Source organism: Denticeps clupeoides, chromosome 7 (genome assembly GCF_900700375.1).
Source record: "Denticeps clupeoides chromosome 7, fDenClu1.1, whole genome shotgun sequence".
NCBI lineage: Eukaryota > Metazoa > Chordata > Actinopteri > Clupeiformes > Denticipitidae > Denticeps > Denticeps clupeoides.
In genome coordinates, this window is record NC_041713.1 from 17,041,800 (window position 1) to 17,060,677 (window position 18,878).

The following is an 18,878-nucleotide window of genomic DNA, read 5'->3' on the forward strand; positions in this document are numbered from 1 at the left end:
TTTATTAATGTCAGGCTGAGGCTGCAGTTGTTGAGCCACAATGGCACCACAGCTAATGCAGTGACCTCACACCTTCAAAGCTGCAGGCCCAAATCCCGTTTCCAGGTTGTGTGTGTGTGGAGTTTGCAATCTTCCCCCCGCATTGGCACGCATGCTAGGTGAACTGGAGCCTCTAAATTGGCCAGAAGTGTTTGACTGAATTTGGTATGTACATGGCTTGAGGGATGAGTCCTCTCCCTCAGTGTCCCAGGAAATAAGTGAGTGAGCAAGGGGTTAGTAATTTAATGGGCAGTTATAAAGCAGTTATAAAGCAATTATAAAAAGTGAATGGGTGTCAAATAGTAATATAAATATAAATAGTAATATCTTTACATAATTATATTTTTATCAAGAAAACCATGACATTTTGATACAATGGTAACAACAATGTAGGATGCAGGGCCATCGTTCTCTTATCCAGGCCCAGAGTTTAGACGTGTGACCATGCAAATTGACCACATCCAGTTTTGGAACATCTGTTGCTCTTGCCTCCTTATCTGTAGCTGTGGCCATTGAACCTTTCCAAAGGGCAAACTTCAAAAGCAACGAGAGGAATGGCTTGTTTAGGGATTTAAAAAACATTTGATGAACTTAACTTAAACCAGGTTTTCAAATTTTCTTTGGGTCAATTTGGGATATAGTTTTTGTCCAAAACATCCAGTTTAATTTTAGTCTTTAGAAGGTGAAGAGAAAACGTCTGAAATGCCACTGCAACAAATATTTCCCCCAAACACTTTATTTTCCTCCAACAATTTTAAGCTTAACGATAAATTAAGAAACAGCTCCAAAAATTCAGTAATTATTAACACGTCTCCGCCAAGCCGGTCATACAGGAGGGTCAATGATCCATAGCTGTTGCTTTTTTCAGCCATGTTGTCATTTCACAGGCGCTGCAAGGCACAACTGGCAGATGCCTCTTATGCTGAGCCTGTGGGCATCATGCACCCATGAACCCCCCGCCGAGAGACGAGAGGACCCAACAATGTGACAGGAGCATGACGGCTCGACATAAATATGCAAGAAAAAATGCGTGACTGAGCACAAGTGGAGCAGAATGAAGAGCCGGAGGTCGCGGTCTCAGGCCCTCGGTCAGGTTAAAGAGGGATTTGTTGTCATATTTTGGAAGCACCGGGTGGATGATGACAGATGATCTATTCTCCATCCCCCAGAACACGCCCCACAAAGGGAGACTTTCCACCGTGTCTAAACAGAGCACTGCCTCAGGTTTATTTTTTCTTTCCTTCATGTTTTTTAACAGTTGTGGGTAAATGCTGAGGGTGAGATGAATTTATTTACATTCATGGTCTGGCCTTCATTAATATGCAAGGCAAAAAGGCACATTCTTCACAATCTTTTTTTATCTGTCTTGAATCATTTGCATCATCTGAAAGTGAAGTGATTGTCATTGTGAAACACTGCAGCACAGCACACGGTGACACAACGAAATGTGTCCTCTGCTTTTAACCATCACCTTTGGACAGCCGTGGGCAGCCATGAAAGATGCCCGGGGAGCATGGGGGACGTGGTGCTTTGCTCAGTGGCACCTCAGTTTCAAACCGGCAACCTTCCTTACCTGCTAGGCCACCACTGCCCCACAATAAGAACCCTAATAACATTATGACAGGTGAAGAGAATAATCTTGATTAATTTTATTAACCACTGCCCCATATACTCTCCTTCAACAGAACTTGGCCCCAGCTTGACATGGTCCAGAATCCAGAATTACCATAAAGAAGTAGGAGGAGTCACCATGGGAACATAAATAAACAACACGTATGCTCCTTATCCATTTATTCGCAATTTTTATACAAAACTCACCGTAATTTTACACATTAATTATGAAGTAAACTCCATTGTTGTGGGCGATTGCTGACGACGACCGGGCCCCCGCTGACGTCACGCACATGTCCACAGACCTGCCCCGCACGTCGGCGCGTGCCGCGCTCCCCACTCTACGGTCCACGCAGACAAGCCGCGCGCGACACGTCCTCCGCCGTCGGGCGTCTGTGTGCGCGCGCGCCCCCGCCGCCGCTGGATGGTCCGGCCGCGAGTCTCGGGGACGGGAAGCTTCATTTAGCGCGGTTTGTCGGAAGATGTCCAACTCTGGATCGAGAACAGGAGTCACGAGTGGAGCTGCGAGTCTGAGCAGGTATTTTTATTTTATTTTTTTTTTTTTACCGCATTTTCACCTTCACCTGCTCGTCTCTTGTAGGACAACTTTGCCTGTAAGTTTGTGTGCAAGTTATATTTGAATAAAAATACACCGCGCAGAGGTGAACTGTACTGGGCAGACAGGCAGAATTCCCACTGATCCCACTGACAGATTGGTGGGGTTCCAGGAAAATGAACGAACGCGCAGTTCATTAAAAAAAGAATCAAATTTATCAAAAAACAGGATGTTATTTTTTTTTAAAACAAACATGCGAGAACGATTAGTAATAATTTGTAATAATTAGTATATACATAGTATATATACGGTAATAATTTGTGTGTGTGTGCGTTTGTGTGAGTAAATGTCATATGTTCTGTGTTTTACACACAGCGATATATTTGGGCTAATTTTGGAAGGTTTGACGGAGATGGATCTAAGATTTCTAAATATTTATATCCATTACTTTTTTAAAATTTGACCAATGTTAAATTATCACTTGCACATTGTGATAATTTATGAAATACGGGTTATTGTTTCAGTACGCATTTCTATCTATTGAAAGTAGAGCAGACTGATAATTGCTATTCAAATATGATCATCTGCACACAGGTGTGAATATCGAAAAAAGCTGGACAATGTGGTTACTGTGGGCTGCGTGTGTTAATTATGCTTGATGCAGTAACATTTCCAAAAATAGCGGCACTATTGTGAATAAATACATTTCCTGCATGTGCCATTGCCTTGCCTAATCTGAGCCGAGTTAAAAGGTCTTGGTAGTTTACCTACACGTCAATGGGAAATGGCGCTCTTTACCATAATGTAGTCATTGTTTCTATACGTGCCCACTACACTTATGCATTTTCAGAGTGAACATCTGCATGAACATCTGCACTTTCCTGGCCCCTGGTTTTAAACCCAGCCTCATGCACGCTAGCCTCCATCCAACCTTCCGAAAGCATTTTAATGAATTCCACAAGAACATTTTTCATTCAGTTTGCCATGTTCTCAGTTGGAATAGATTCTAAGAGTAACTGTAGGACAAACTTTCTCAAGAAGTATTTAGATGTTAATAAATGTAAATGATTGTTCCCACTAGCCCGAAAACAAATGCTTTTTCAATGAAAATGGATAAGGTCAGCATTGCCGTGCATGCATCTTGCTCTAATCATGCCCTATGAAATAAAGGTTGTTGCTGTGTGAAAAGAGTGGTAGTGTGAAGCTGCAGTGTTGTGATGCCTGAAAGTCATGGAAATATGACAGTTTGCTTGCTGTGTATCTTGTTTTTTGCTAAATATTTTACGAATCCTCTGCAGAATTTACTGTCAACACTGTGGCGTCTCCATGTATGTTGAAGATTGGGATCAGTAATGTACTATTGCAGATTTACAAACAAATCTGTGTTACTACAGGTACAAGTTAAATTAATATAATTAAAAAAATACAATTGTATAATTTGTTTTCTCTCAAGGATTACTTGATGCTGTAAACCCCTTCTCTGGTATTCTTCTGACCTAATGCAGTTATGCATACTAATGCAGTTGCAGGATAAACCTTTGCTGTACAGGTTGTGAGTGTCTCTGAAGAAAAAAACAGGGCCACCTTCTGGTCAGAGTTGGCCAGTAAGTGGGTGTTTTTAGACCTGTGATGCTCCAACCCCTATCACAGATCCCATATTTACAGCTTTATAAATACAGCTCTCCATGCATGTGGGGCTGGTTGCAGTGATAATATCCCATGAGCAGAAAATGATCATTGTTTGTGGCTAAGATGAAATGGAAATCTGGTTAAATCTGGAATCATAGTCTCATTGTCATTACATCGGAATGGCAATTATTCATTCAATAATTCATTCAATGGCCAGGCTACATGGTCTGACTGCACAGAGTGCTGTGTTGGGCTCTGGCTGTGGGACCAGACCTGTTGCACAGACACCACAGTAGCACCACAGCTGTGCTGTGCTGCTACTGTAAATGGATTTTAAGCCCCGCCTTGCAGTAGCAGTGTCGGTCCTCATCAGGCCTGGCTGTGATTGGGGGCCTTCAGGGTCATCTGCACAGCTACTGGTGGCGAGCGGTGGTGACCCAAGAACTAAAAATAGTCCTTATATCAATAACTTTCTCAATACTATTCCTGTAGCGGGGATGGCATGTGGAGGATAAGGGTGAGATATGGACTGGAGCCAGTACACATCTCTCTCCCAGTCTCTCTCTCTCTCTCACACACACACACACACACACACACAAAGAGTTTGTTAATTCCATTGTGGTTGGTAATAGCTGCGATGGGCTGGCACCCTGCCCTGCACTCGGCGTCACAGGGCTCCAGCACCCACGACCCTGAGTAACGGGACTAAGCGGTTATGGAAAGTGAGTGAGCGAGAGAGAGGCTTTCTATTGGTTGGAGTTACATGCCCAGGTCAACTCTCTCAACAAAGCACCATCGGAGGATGAAACCAGTTCAGTGTTTGTATGGGAAGACCTGTTGGCATGGAACGTTTGCTCAGGTTTTATTTGATGTACACCGGCTACCCAGTCTTAATCCGCCTCTGTTTTATTGTCGTGTTGGCCCACATCCTTGGCACGTGCCACGCTAAACGGATCAACGCGGAGTGCATTAAATCTCGCCAAGGTGAAGGTACCGGCTCACGAGCAGCACTGGGTCGCCCTGTTCATTCAATAGAGGCCACTCAAACGGCACACTTCATCAACCCGGGTAACCACATTAGGTCTGTGGTTCGAAACACGTACGGAGACTTAACAAATGTTTGCATCATTGAAGTGGCATTTCTGATGGCGTCCATTAACAGATTATCCGCTCTGAAACTGAATCAGGAGAACTCATGCCTCTGTTTGCAGCAAATAATGGATATGTTACATTCACTTAAGTCAGTTACTAAGCCCTTCATCCTCTTTATTTGCAGAGTTTGAGCTGATTTTCTTTGCATGTTTTGAATGCCAGAGGGTGTCAGCAATAGTTTGTTTAAAAGTGCCCTTTCAAACACTGTAATCCTTCTCTTTAAAATTTTTTATTTATTTTTGCGAGGTTGTCACAGCTCTCTCTGTGTGTGCGACCTTGTTCAGTGCTTCTTACAGCGTAATGAAGGGGGGCTGTAGTGTGTGTGATTTGTCACACACCATGACTCCAGGATCCTCTCACAGAACGAGTGCATTGGTTCCGTGCTGAAAAAAAAAATGTAAATAAAAAAACATTTCTTTGGCCATTCATCATTGGATGTGGCTTCTCACTGACGTGAAAGAACACATTGTGGTTTCTGATGTAATTGTGAAGGGCTCCTGCAAAAAAAACAGCATACCCACTCGCTCTCGTGGCTTTCCTCTTTGCCCGTCATCGTCTGTGTGCCCAGTGCTGTACATATCTCCACTGAGGACAAAAACTGCGTCTATAAAACAACCCCTTTACAAGACAGCGGGGACAATGCTCACTGTCAATACTTTCCTCAACTTAACTTTTTATACATTCCTCCTCCCAGGGTCTATTTACGTACATGTTCTCTCCCCTCACTGTACATCGCAGTCAGCTTGCAGAGCACTGGTTGGTCACGATAAAACATCAGTGGATAAGGGTCGTAAAAAAGGCAACCGTTCCATGTTATTAGCACTGACTGTGCGTGACACCGATTCTGCTTGCAAATTGACTGGGAAAAAAAATGACAGGTTAAGGGTCGCGGGTTTTTATCTTGTCTGGAGAGAGATGAACCCGTCTGTTGTTGACCAGGTGAATTACCTCTCACCCACAGGAGCTGATTTAAGACAGTGAGCAATTTCCTGTGAGCAAACATTGACCTTTTGGGGAAAAAGATTGAGCTAAAGATAGTAGAGGATGGATCATGAATAGATGACGGAAAGAGGCGTTGGTAAAAGGTGTTGGTAAAGAAATGTTTTTTTTTTCTTGGTAGGGGAGCCTACTGAAGCATACTTTTTGCAGAGTCTGTCTAAAAATATCCAGTTCCCCTGAAGCAATGTGTACAGTTCCCAAGTCAAGTGCAAATCATGTGGCTTATCTACAAAGCCGAACATTACGGCGCAGAGCACAACTCTGCCCGTGTGTGATGGGATCTAGATATAGTCTAACTGAATAACCTTCGAATGGAAACAATTACTCAAAATAATCAGTTATAGCAAATTTTTTAATAATCCAAAAACTGTCCTTAATCTCATAACTAGGTTGCTGAATTCAACCACAGACACGCTCTTTACTTAATGAACAAGAAAGAATTAAAGGGAATTTGGAAAAACACCATAAATTAATATGCTTTGAAGATTGACAAAAGTACTTTCCTGTTTCTCAGCAAGAAACTTTTTTCTTGTTCGATTATCTGTCATCTGATGATTGTTGACAATGTGTGTCACTGTTTGCATGGCATTGAACACGTTTGATTTTGTTGTGACATCAACATAACTAGGATAGCCACCTTACACAAAGCCACTGATGGGTGACAATTTGTCCACAACCATGATCATTTTGGTGGTAGATCTACAAATTCTGATGTTCCATGTCTTCGTATGTAAATCGTATGTTGTAAAAACCATGGACCTCGTATCATCATAGAGCTTGCGTCCCTGTTGACTGGCTGGCTGCAGTACACTTTTTCATGTCTTGTGCTCCCTGATTACATTGATTGTTTTCTTCTGTGATTATTAGTATATTGATCCCTTCCCTGTCTCATCCTCTTTCTGTCATTTGTCATTTTATTCCCTTTTTTTAACCCATGTTCGAGAGTTCCTGACAACCACCAACCCTTGTGGTAGTCAGAAAATAGAGCATTTACTGTCTCTTTTCTACTTCAAATTTATGCTAATTTTATTTATTGCTTTTCTTCAAGACATTTGTTTTTGAAGCACAATTCTTCTCTACTTTTAAAAACTTGGGAACGAAGTGACCTTGCCTGGAAGCCACCGTCTGGCAGCATCTGTATTGTGGGCTGATTCCAAATGAGTAGGCATACCAGTTTCTCCCGCAGAATCTCTGGAGCAAAGATTTTGCATTCATTTTCTACTGAACGGAAGGCAGTGGAGTCACTTTTTTACTGTCTGTTGTAAAAAACATTTTGCTATAGAACTTCCACTCCCATACTTTTTCAGAAGTTAATTTCAGATCAGCAACTACCATTCCAATAACAGCAGACAACGGCAACAGCCAATAACAACATACTGTTTTCTATAGAAAACAGAATTTATCTTGTGTTTAACATTGTTTAATCAGCCCATTTAATTTTTTACAGACTGAGCAATATTGCATTTCAGTTATACTCAGATATGGTGTCTGAAAGCAATTGAACATGGAAATTCGACACATTTGTTCTTATTATAATAAGAACTCCAGTCCTGGCCTACCACTTCATCAAATTGATTATCACATGCCATCGACTCAGGCATAACCATTACAGTAAATACTGGAGCAGATACGCAGACCATTAGATGGCTAAATTACAGCGGCCTTGGTCATACAGTAACTAAATTGGCTGTGAATATTTGAATGGGGGCTGAAAACACTGTGATCACGTTGCCCCTGCATGGATTCAGGGGAAGCTTTTACCGGACAGGACTGAGCCAATTGAATTTCCATGAGTGCCACTTGAATAGGAAAACAACGTGGAGGCCTGCGTCATCGGCCAGTACTGATGTCAGTGTGCCTGTGGGCCGCCGGGCCCGGCCTCCAGCTTTGTTTAAACAGTAGGGGGGGGACACTGGCCTTGCCTTCCGCACCCCACCACGCGCTGTCAGAGGACACTTTAGTGCCTCATGCTCTGGAGGCCTGTAACAACCAGGAAGAAAGGAAGAAAAATGTTGCATCTATCCTGAAATAGTTTTTACAGCCATGCAACGTCTCTCGAGAGGTGCTCCATGGGTGCTCCATGCCTCGAGTTTCCAGAAATATTCGTTCAGTGGAGGCTGTTAGTCATGATTTGTGGTGTTGAAATCCAATGCCTTTTTTAAAAGAATGTGCTGTTACCCAGAATTTTCTGTGCAGAGCCTATCAGCGCCGATCTGAAATGATGATATCCCAGTTATACATTAACTGGAGATGGTCAGCCGCATTCATTTTGCACTGATACTAATACCTGTATCGAGTTTTGATTCAATACCAGGCTCACATGCTGACCTAAAGCTGATGCCATGTGTAGTTATCTATGACAAGGGTTCAAAAATTAAAGTTAAATGTCAGTAGTGTGGTGGTAGATTAACTCGATGGAGGAAGGACTGTTGCCATAAGCAAGCTTTGATTGCGAGAACATGGACACTGCACCACTTTTCATGCCTGCTGCCCTGCTTGTTGAGTCTCATGTGCAAGATTTAAAGCCTTTCCTGCATTGCTCACAGACATAAGATAACCATAAGCCCTCAGGCCTTGTCAAAATGCGACGATTGTGTTACCAACTAGGCTACTACCACTCAGGTAGCATCCCTAATCAGTAGACTTTGTTCTAAGTAGATCATCTCATACACCTGTAGTACAAAAAGTGTGCAGGACTTTTATTTTCTGGAGGCCAGTAACAACAAGGGAAAAGGGGGAAAATGTTGCCCACACACTGAAATATGTATATATTGATTGATCTAATTCTGTGTCATCAAGAACAGAAATAAAGGGTTTCGGTTTATTTTTCTTCTGTCTTGGCTTGTCTCCTTGCTCACTCCAGAACTAACAGGTGCACTCATTCAATGTGTGCCATTGGTTGAGAGTAAGACCCAGAACATTCTCTCATTCCATTTCATTTCCCATGGTTTGCTCTCTCGTACACTCTTCTTCATTCGAATGCCAAGCTGCAGCACTGTAGTGACGGTCTGCCTTTCATTTAAACATAGACAGATTTTATGTGGATAATTTCAATATTTTGTTTGTGTGTGTGTGTGTGTTTGTCTGTCCTGTGTTGAATATGGACTTATGTCATGTTTGCCATCAAAGGCTGGTTCTGTTTTCTTCTCATCGTCTGTCACTCTGTCATATGTCTCTCTGGGTGTTCACCTACCAGCTCTAGTGTCTGGTCATCACCCTCTACATCTCTTTATAGTCTCCTGTTTGTCTCATTCAGCCTTGTGCTTTCTGATTGAAGGCAGTATATCTTGTTGTCCACTACAAACAACACTGAATAAGAGTTGAAATTACTTTATTTTAAGGTTTCAGACTGTCTCTTACTGAGGATAAAATGAATGGCTGGGTCTGAGGAGGATTTCCACTCAATAGTGGAACATTTAATGTAACCATGTAATGTGATGTGATGTGGCCATGTAATGTAACAACAGCATGCACGTAATTGTTAAGACAGGTTGAAAAAGAGCAGTCATGTTCTGTGCATTCTTTGGAGACCAGGTAGTACCGGACATAAATGGGAAAATGTGTGTATTTTGAAACGAGGCAGGGTATTATAGGGGAAAAAAGAAGGCCCTGTTTTGAAGATTTTGTGCCTAGCAGGAAACTGAAAGTGTGAATGATATTCCTGTCAATTTCAACTGCAGAAAAAACAAAACTTTGCACCAGGGTGGAAAGAGGTTGTCCTAACTCACTTAATCTCACTGATCACTTGGCGGCATCTGACAGACATTTTCACAATTAGAGGGTAAATTAAAATGTTTATAAATCAATATATAGACTTGGCCATAGTTCCAGTGAATAAAGCACCCTCGTACAATCAAATGATTCTCAGCACAATGAAATGTGCTGTTGAAGGACGCTATCAACTCAGTAAGCCTGTCATAGTTTAAATGTGGTGTACAGACTGCTGGGTAATATGTTAAAGAATTTTGCCCTCCATGGCACCATATACTGTGTGACATCCAGCTACACTCTTTCACCTTTAAATGTCAAATGTTGCTAAAGTAACTTTGGTCGAAAAATTTTAGTAGGACAAACTGTAAATTATTTTAAAGAATTAGGGCTTTTCTGGAATGCTTGCTTTTAGTCTTATGTTTAAATAATTCTCCACAGTTGTTGTCTTTATGAAAGTGAATGATATTGTTTTTTTCATCGTGAGACACAGCACAGCACAGTACGCACACAATGAAACATGTCCTCTGCACATTAAAGGCACAAGGGTGTGTGTGGGGACCTCAGCGGAACCTTGGTGATTTGGGATTTGAACCCGCAAGCCTTCAGTTACAAGTCCACTTCCTTACCCACTAGACCACCACTGAGTAGATGGGTTTGCTAATCTGATTTTATGATACACTGTTTGTGCAGGAAGCTAGAAATTCTTAACTTCCAACTTGTGAGAAAGGCAGCATTAGCCACAAGGTATCTCACAATTATTAGATATGCTGGAAAATTATTTACAAAGCAAATTAAATGTTAAGTAGTTACTCTTAATCAGAAGTGATGGATGATGATGCATGAAGATTATAAAAGACTGCTGGTAGCGCAGTCAAGTGAATTGCTGTGGGAATTTTATGTATCTGTCTGAGCTTCCCCCAATTCTGCCATCTGTCATCACGGCTTTCTCTTGTGTTAGTCTTGTGTGTGCCATGTGGCAAAGCCCCCAGGACTGCGTAGACCCCCATGGCAAGTCTTAGGCCTTGTGTTGAGTTTTGCTTCTGAAATTGTCGCTTAATTACCCCGACCTCCAAAGAACAAACTGAGGAGCAGTAGAGCAGGGGCAGGGAAAAATAAGATGTAAATTCATTAAATAGCAGCATGTACACAATAAGAAGTCACCGGTATGAGAGTGTGTACAGAATGATGTTGTGAGGATGAGGAGCGGTCATTTTTTTGCCCAACAGTTCAATGAACAGCTGAACTCTTTTGAGCTGAAACTACAGTAAACCTTTTGTACCAAAACCTACCCACATCACTCACAAATAACATGTCCACTTACAAAGGCTGATGGAAAAGGCCTGCTGGTGTAAGGTGCTATTAGGGGTCAGACAGGGGGAGCAACTATTTCATTACTCAGTGCTTAGTACTTAGTACTAATAATATACTTACATCACTTGTTATACTGATATATATTACTTTTGATGCCAACCCACCTCTGAAAGAGACGTACAATTCTTATACAGAAAAGAAATCATGAATGAAACTCCTTAACCACAAAATCCAGAATTAACCTTTTTTTCCTAAATTTTGCATATGCTACCATGTCAACGTGTGCTACCAATTCAATATTAATATTTTTGAGGTTGAAAGACCATTTAAAAATGATATTCTTCTTTACATATGAAATAAAAAACAATTATTTTTCTGGTAGTGCACTATGACAGATTTGGATTCAGTTCAAACGTTTTACACATGCACCAGACTTAGAATAGGCATATCTATACTCTGTACATTGTTTGGAGTAAATTAAGTGAATTAAACTTGATATCAACTCATTTATGTGCCTAATGTGTTATTTGAGGTATTTGTTATTTGACTAGACTGTTTGTGCGAGCATGCAGTATCCTTGGATATCCATTTTATCACTATTGTCTCGATCACAAAGGCTTATCTGGCTGTTAGATGTAGTGGTTCTTTGCAGCATGGTTCTGTCAGTGGAAAGCCTTCCTGAGTGTAACATGCTCCTTGTGAATAAATGAAGACAGAGAGATCAATGCAATCTTCTTTTTTTCTGGCAGCCCTGATAAAACCTACTGGTCTATCAGTGTAGTGTTGAGTAATGTTCACTCCACATATCGTTTCCATCTGGAATTTTTTTGCATTCCAGTTTTTTAATAGTTATATCCTGTGGAACAAGTATTATTTTATCAAAATAGAAACAAAGAACATGTTTGCTTATTTAGGATTTTTAACCCTGAAATAACAGTTTTACATTTACATTTACAGCATAAATCAGACGCCCTTATCCAGAGCGACTTACAATCAGTAGTTACAGGGACAGTCTCTCTGGAGCAACTTAAGGTTAAGTGTCTTGCTCAGGGACACAATGGTAGTAAGTGGGATTTGAACTGGGGTCTTCTGGTTCACAGGCGAGTGTCTTACCCACTAGGCTACTACCACCGTTTTAAAAAGGGTTTTGTTTTTACTGAGAGATGATTATCCCTTTAATTTTTTTCTTAGGGCTGGATATTGGCAGTCACTGTGACAGACTAATACACTGATATGCATCATGGTGCAGAAATTAAATACACTATAGACCAGAAGTCCACCGGTGGTTATCTGTCGGTGTGCGACTGTTACATTGCCTTGTCCTCATCCAACTCTGAGCATGGTGTGTCAGCTGATGAGTGGGGTAGATTAGTACTGCTGAGGCGGCTGTTAGTTCACGGGCATACCGCTGTCCCTGTCCCCTCCACCCTCCTCTACCAGTCCCAAGGAGTGAAGTGGAAGTGGCCCGGGGGCCGCGTGGAGGATGCGACTGAGAACAGAAAGATGAAGGAGCAATCCCCAAAGATATCCTGAGATAGGAGAAGCACATGATGGTGGAGGAGTGAGGTGGTGAGATGAAAAGAAAGTGTAGGCAGGAAAAGTTATAAAGAGGGAATAAACAACAATGAATTTTTGAAACACTCAGGATCTCCTGGAGTTGTTTCTGCTGTCTCAGGAACCCATCTGACACTCAATGTGAAATGACGCATCTCTGTCTGCCCCATCTTACTAACCCGTCTTACATATTTCATTGGCAAGTCGCACCGGTGCGTAATGGAAAGTCTAGCATCCGGGGGCCCTTTTGTTTATGCAGAAACATTTAATTACTTTGGGTTCTCAGTGGTGCATCAGTAGCGTCTCTCGCCGCAGACTACTTGGCTTATATTGCTGAATGGGCAGGCCTATGTGAATCCTGTGCTGAGTTGCCCAGTGAGAGACGTCAAACTACACATATCCCCAGGGCCGGTGAATTATCTGTGTCAGCCGTAGTACCGGCCAATACTGTTACCTTGGGGCATTGTTTTCTCCAGCTTGTGTAATACATTATATTCACTGATAGGGGCATATGACAACATGCAAGATATGCTAGACCCTAAATATTTCCTTATTCAAGACAATGTCTTCATTTTCTCAAGAGCCAATCCTCCTAACCAGCATGCGTGAAAGCTTCTTTTTTATGTTTCCTCTGGTTTCCTTCTGTCTCTCAGACCAGCAGAGACTGAATCACTCATGTTGAAACAATTAAATTATTTAAACATGTATGGGCCATTGAACTGGGGATGGAACAGTTCATGTAGGCTTATAATGGAAGTGACAAAAATGTACAGGGATGTAATTGGTATGCTTGCATTTGTCTTTTTGAGCTGCTTTGTCAGGTCTTATGAGGAATTAGGCTTTTGTTGCTATATTAGCACAAGACGTTTCTGTAATTATCACGACAATAACTGGCACAAAAACACCTTCTCATCATCTGAATACCAGCTAATTAAAATGTAAATTCATTGCCACTCATTAGTTCTATAATATTTGAAATTTGTAGGCATTCACACTAGGAGAATTTATGACTGTAAATTGTCCGTAGGTATGAGTGTGAATGGCATGAGGTTTCTAGCACCCTGCACCCTGATGAACCACAACCCATATTAGTGGAATGAGGATAGCTCAGTGCATCTGTGGTTGATGGATCCAGAAAGTGTAAATTCTGTGTCTGTGTATTCTGTGCCACCTCAGGATAAAGGTTTGACATGCTCAATAACCACTATGTGCAACAGTACTATGCGAGTCTCATTAGCATTATGATATACAGTACATTAAAGCTGCTACTATTTGCCTTTTCCTCTTCTCAGCATTTGGCTACTGGTTGTTTATGTAGGCTGTTCCAAATTCATCTTTCCAGAATATGCTCCCACCTCCCCCCCGGCAGTGATCCGCATCCATGTTGGGAGCTGGTATGTGGGAACGTGGTGGATGGCCCCTGTGCCTGGCTCCTGTTGCCGCTCAACGTTGCTCTCAGCATTGCCCCAGTTTGATAAATGCTGAAAAAAATGCTCAAGCAGGGGAGCAAGGGATTAGGACATTCGGGTTTAACACAAACAGTGTAAACGTGGGAGCTGCTGCTCCCTGGCTGCTTGCTCATTCAGCACAACCAGAAATCCCAAGCATGCAATGTATAGTATATAAGGGGACATTTAGGTTCTACACCCTCCCCCCGCAAACACGTCCAAGGGCAGATCTTGGGAAAATGACATATTTGCCCATGTGTGGACTGTGTTCTCTGGGTATTTTCTCTTCGCATGCATATGTGAGTATAATGCTGTAAAAATGCCTATTGTGGTCATTTATTTCTAGCTTGCCAGTTTAGATTACTTCCTTTCCCACAACATTCCAGACGTGATTACACCTCTTTAGAACTGGATTTTATAATGCCAAAGGAAGAGGAAAATTCTTGTTAATACTTCTTTATTATGTCCAAGGTGATATCATGAGTGAGACACACATCACAGAGCAAAATGTCATAGGTGTCATTAGCTCAGAATGGAGATTAAATTGGGATTGAAACTTGCTGTTCATAGTAAACTTCATGTGTGCGTTCACACCAAAAGTCATAAATCACACATTTTGCAAAGTGGTAATTGTGATTAATTCTTAAGGGTAAATCTTGCTATTATCTTCAGAACTGTGTGCTATTACAGTGTGCATGGTGGAATGGAGAACATAATGATTGGACTGCCTACATCTTAAAGTACAATATCATTGAAAGTGAGTGACTATTATATCGCGGGTATATTAATCCAAATGTATAATTCTGGATATTTCCTGTTTGGCTGAACCCCCTATTTTAGTAGAAAGGTCATGTTATTTATCTCTATTTGATATGCTCTGGGTTGCTTAGGTGGTCAGTAACGGGACAACAGCCTGTGTGTTATGTGGTATCCATAGAGAGAAAAAGTGTTTTGGCGGACAACTGTGCACGGCACACTGTAGCTTTGCTAAATTCCACGTTTGCAGATGTCACAAGATGAGCAATGGGCTCGAGTGCAAACCTACAACTCTGCTCCTGCAGAGGTGGTGCCAAGCACTTTCTGTTCACATGTGGACAGGTATGGCCTGGAACTCTTCATCCTTTCTCTGGCAAAGGAAAGTGGGGTGTCCATTCTCTCCCTGCTGTTTACTCCACCCAGCAGGGTGCCACATGCAGTACACATGCCCCATTGTCTCATTGGATTTGTTGTCTGGTGCTGAAATACCTTTTTGATTACAGAATGTCCCTGTTTAGATTGCAAGGAGGTGAAAGAGCCAGTATGAACAGTAAAGAACACTGATGATAGCCTCATGACAAGCCACATTAAACATTTGTACAGACCCCATGGAACCTAATGTTGACGATCCATCTACATCAGATTCCATATTAACAGAAAACGTTTGTTCCAATTCTTTATGTATACTTATTAATAGAATGCATTTGGTTTTCAGCGGAAAGTGGAAGGGCAGCAGGTTCACAAATGTGGTGGCTACAGAGGCATGAGTTCACAATTATGTAATAATTTGTTTTGACACAATTATTTGTTTGGACCTTCGTGAAAGCAAGCACTCCTGAGCTGGATACTGCTCTTCCACATGCATATGCACAGTTTCTCAGAGGTGTATTTTCACACCTTCAAATACAAGCTGACTGCCAGAGAGTTCTCTGCTCTACCTCAGCCTATAACACCTCTCTCATTGTGAGCCAAAAGACGTGGTTCCCCCATGCCAAAAAATGAGACCTGAGTACAGGCCTGGAACTGTTAACCTTTGAGTCATGTAAACTCCACCTGCGAACAATTACATGCACTCTCTTTACCGGGACGTTACATTCCGTCAAACATGAGAAAGTGGCATTGTGCGCCCTTTCCCTGTCACTGATCTTACTGTCACATCCATTACAGCTGAGAGTCGAATATTGCTTGTCCTTGGTTGTCCCTGTCCTGTTTCCTGTGCTCCCATGTTAAATCGTTTCCCACCCATGGAACTGGCTGAGCATTACTATGCAGCTATGGGTGCTCTTCACAATGGGGGACGGAATGGATGGAGGAGGAGTGAAATATTTGCATGCATAATGCTGAACACACACTTACTTTCTTTCAAACCCATCTATCTCTCGGCCACTGGCTCTCAAGCTGGAGGTTTTTACATTTAACTTGTTTATCATTCATAATTTATTGACAAAATAGTAGCGATTTAATGAGGCTAATGGAAAGTTCAAGTTAAATATTGATTGGGTAACATAAACCACGTCTTTTGCACGCACATAATGAAATGGCAATTCTGGACACGGCACTGTCAGGTGGAAATGTGGAATGAATAATCAAACATGCTTTTGCTCTGGGCGCCAAAGATAATGCATGAAAAAAACAAACGCTTTTTTGATAAGGCCGTCTGCTGAGTAAATGCATGGAGAGGTACAATGTGCGTCGCTGCATGAGACGACTGAGCGTGTCTCCTTCGCTATAGCGACTCTCCTTTCGCCACTAATGGTGCTGAACACATGGCATGGATTATGCAACCCTTTGTCGTGTTCCCTCGCTGTTTCCGAGTAACATGCCTGTATTTGTAGTACACTGTGCATTTCTCAGTGCTGATATGCAGGCCATGGAATTCCCTGTAGCGCAAAAATTGTCAATTTCCAACCAAAAAAAAAGTACACATAACTATAATCCTTAATTCATGTGCATATAACATCAGTAATAGGCCCTCCGCCTGCCTCAGAGACAAAAGCTATTACGATCTTGTAGGGCTCGAGGAAAACAACTTGAAATGAGCTGATAGAGACTCACAACGCAGAAGAGCCAAAGAGGCTGGGACTGTTTTTGCAAGAGTAGAATTTAAATGAAGAATTCCTTTCGTATGGTTTGCTGTGTACCCCAGTGAGATGGCAATTACATGAAAGGGGCTCTTTCACAACTTAAAAAATGATGGGCTAATGGAAAAGTGATGTCATGTTGTAATTTTTATGGCCACTTGAGAGCTTTGAGAAATTATACCTTTTTAACGGTACCAAGAGCAGCAACTTAGTCTAATAAAGCCAGAGGCCTCACAGTCAACTGGAAAATGATTTGCTAGGCCATAAAGGTCAAGCCCCCAGACAGTGATTAATCAGCCAGCCTTGGCTAGTCAAGCTGACAAAGCCACTGAACCACAATGCTTAGCACGATTGGGTGGCCATCGTCACATAGCATATGTGTTACTACCCTATCAAACTCATGAAAACTGTAATACTGAGGTGGACTGTGATGTTTGCCATTGGCACAAACTAATAACATTCAGAAAACATTGCTATTATCACCAGTAATTAATACATGTGGATACATGTCATTCAGATTTGTCATTTGTGGCACAACCAGGAGCTGGTCCTTATATTTCGTACAGCAGCTCTGTAGTAAACTGGAATGTTCTGTGTTTTCATTACACAGTGGCAGTTACTGTTGGAATCCAAAGGGCAAGTTTCTTCTGGATCAATATTCCAGTGATCAACTGGGACTGTACACACTGATGTCACTGACTGTGAGGTAAGGCATTTATTACGGTCTTTTCTCAAGTACATTTTCCGTCACGTCCATAAATATTTCCAATTTTTTTACTTTATACACCACCACCATAATGAATGTGTTTTAACTGCAGACTTTCAGCTTTATTTTGGTATTTTGGCAGATTTGAACCGGCAACCTTCTGATTACGGGGCCGCTTCCTTAACTGCTAGGCCACCACTGCCCCACCCACTGCTGTGGTAATGTGCAAATAATAGTTTATGTCACGGGTGGGCTGGACATGGCGGTGAAGGAGGACGCATTCGCATGATTTCACGCGACAGGGGTTTAATACAAACTACACGAGACAAGGGAACATCAACACGCACAATGACCCGATGGCGAACAGACACGAACAGGATAGTTTTACACAATTATATAAATAGACAACAGGTGAACACGATCAGGGAACATTACACAAGACTAACATGAAACTCCGGTCCGGACTCCGGATCCGGAGTCAACCCCTGCCGGTCCGGATCATGACAGTACTCCCCCCTCAAAGGCACTACCACCTGGGAGTGCCCCACAAAACGGTCCATGAAAGGGGGGAGAAGTCCATAAGGACGAGTGGCGGTTGTCCTGCTTCGGCGGCGTCAGGCCCGGGCCAAAGCACGGCTCGTCCGTGGGGGACCGGCATCCTGTCCGGCGTCCACAGGCACAGTCACTCCGGTCAGTCTCCGGCACGCCCCGCTGGAAAGTTCGCTGCCTCCCTCGTCTCGTTTAACGCCGGGAGCACCTGAACTGCGCGACCGGTCTCCTCGACCCCACGGTAGCTTTTGTAGGCCATCGAGGTCCGGTCGCACGGATTCGTCGGTACTCCCCGCCTCCGGAATCGCCAGGGGGAACATGGACAGCGTGACAGATCCTCTCAACCCCACGGTAGCTTTCGAGTCTGTCACGCTTGGGGAAACTTTAAAAACATGGACTGGATCTTGGGCAGGGCACTGGCGATTACCGGAGCTGTGTCGCTGGAATCCGGATGAGTCGGCGGCGTCGGGGGACATCCATACATGGAACCTTGAACATGGATCTGTGGAGCAGACGTCCTTCGACCAACCACGGCTCCCTGGATCTCAGCAGGGCGTAGATTGGCTGCGTCCACATGGTCGGGTCATTCTGTCATGGGTGGGCTGGACATGGCATGAAGGAGGACGCATTCGCACGATTTCACGCGACAGGGGTTTAATACAAACTACACACGAGACAAGGGAACATGAACACGCACAATGACCCAACGGCGAACAGACACGAACAGGATAGTTTTGTACAATTATATAAATAGACACCAGGTGAACACGATCAGG

At 42.7% G+C, this 18,878-nt stretch overlaps 1 protein-coding gene across 3 annotated transcripts in view; it reads left to right on the plus strand.

The window, feature by feature from the left end:
- Positions 1–2,015: 2,015 nt before the first annotated feature.
- Positions 2,016–18,878, plus strand: part of gcgra (glucagon receptor a) — a 42,447-nt gene continuing 25,584 nt past the window's right edge. For all 3 annotated transcript variants that reach the window (XM_028986142.1, XM_028986143.1, XM_028986144.1), the window contains exons 1-2: positions 2,016–2,188; positions 17,458–17,553. The gene's annotated coding sequence lies outside the window, so the exon portion shown is untranslated. The remainder of the gene's footprint in view (positions 2,189–17,457; positions 17,554–18,878) is intronic.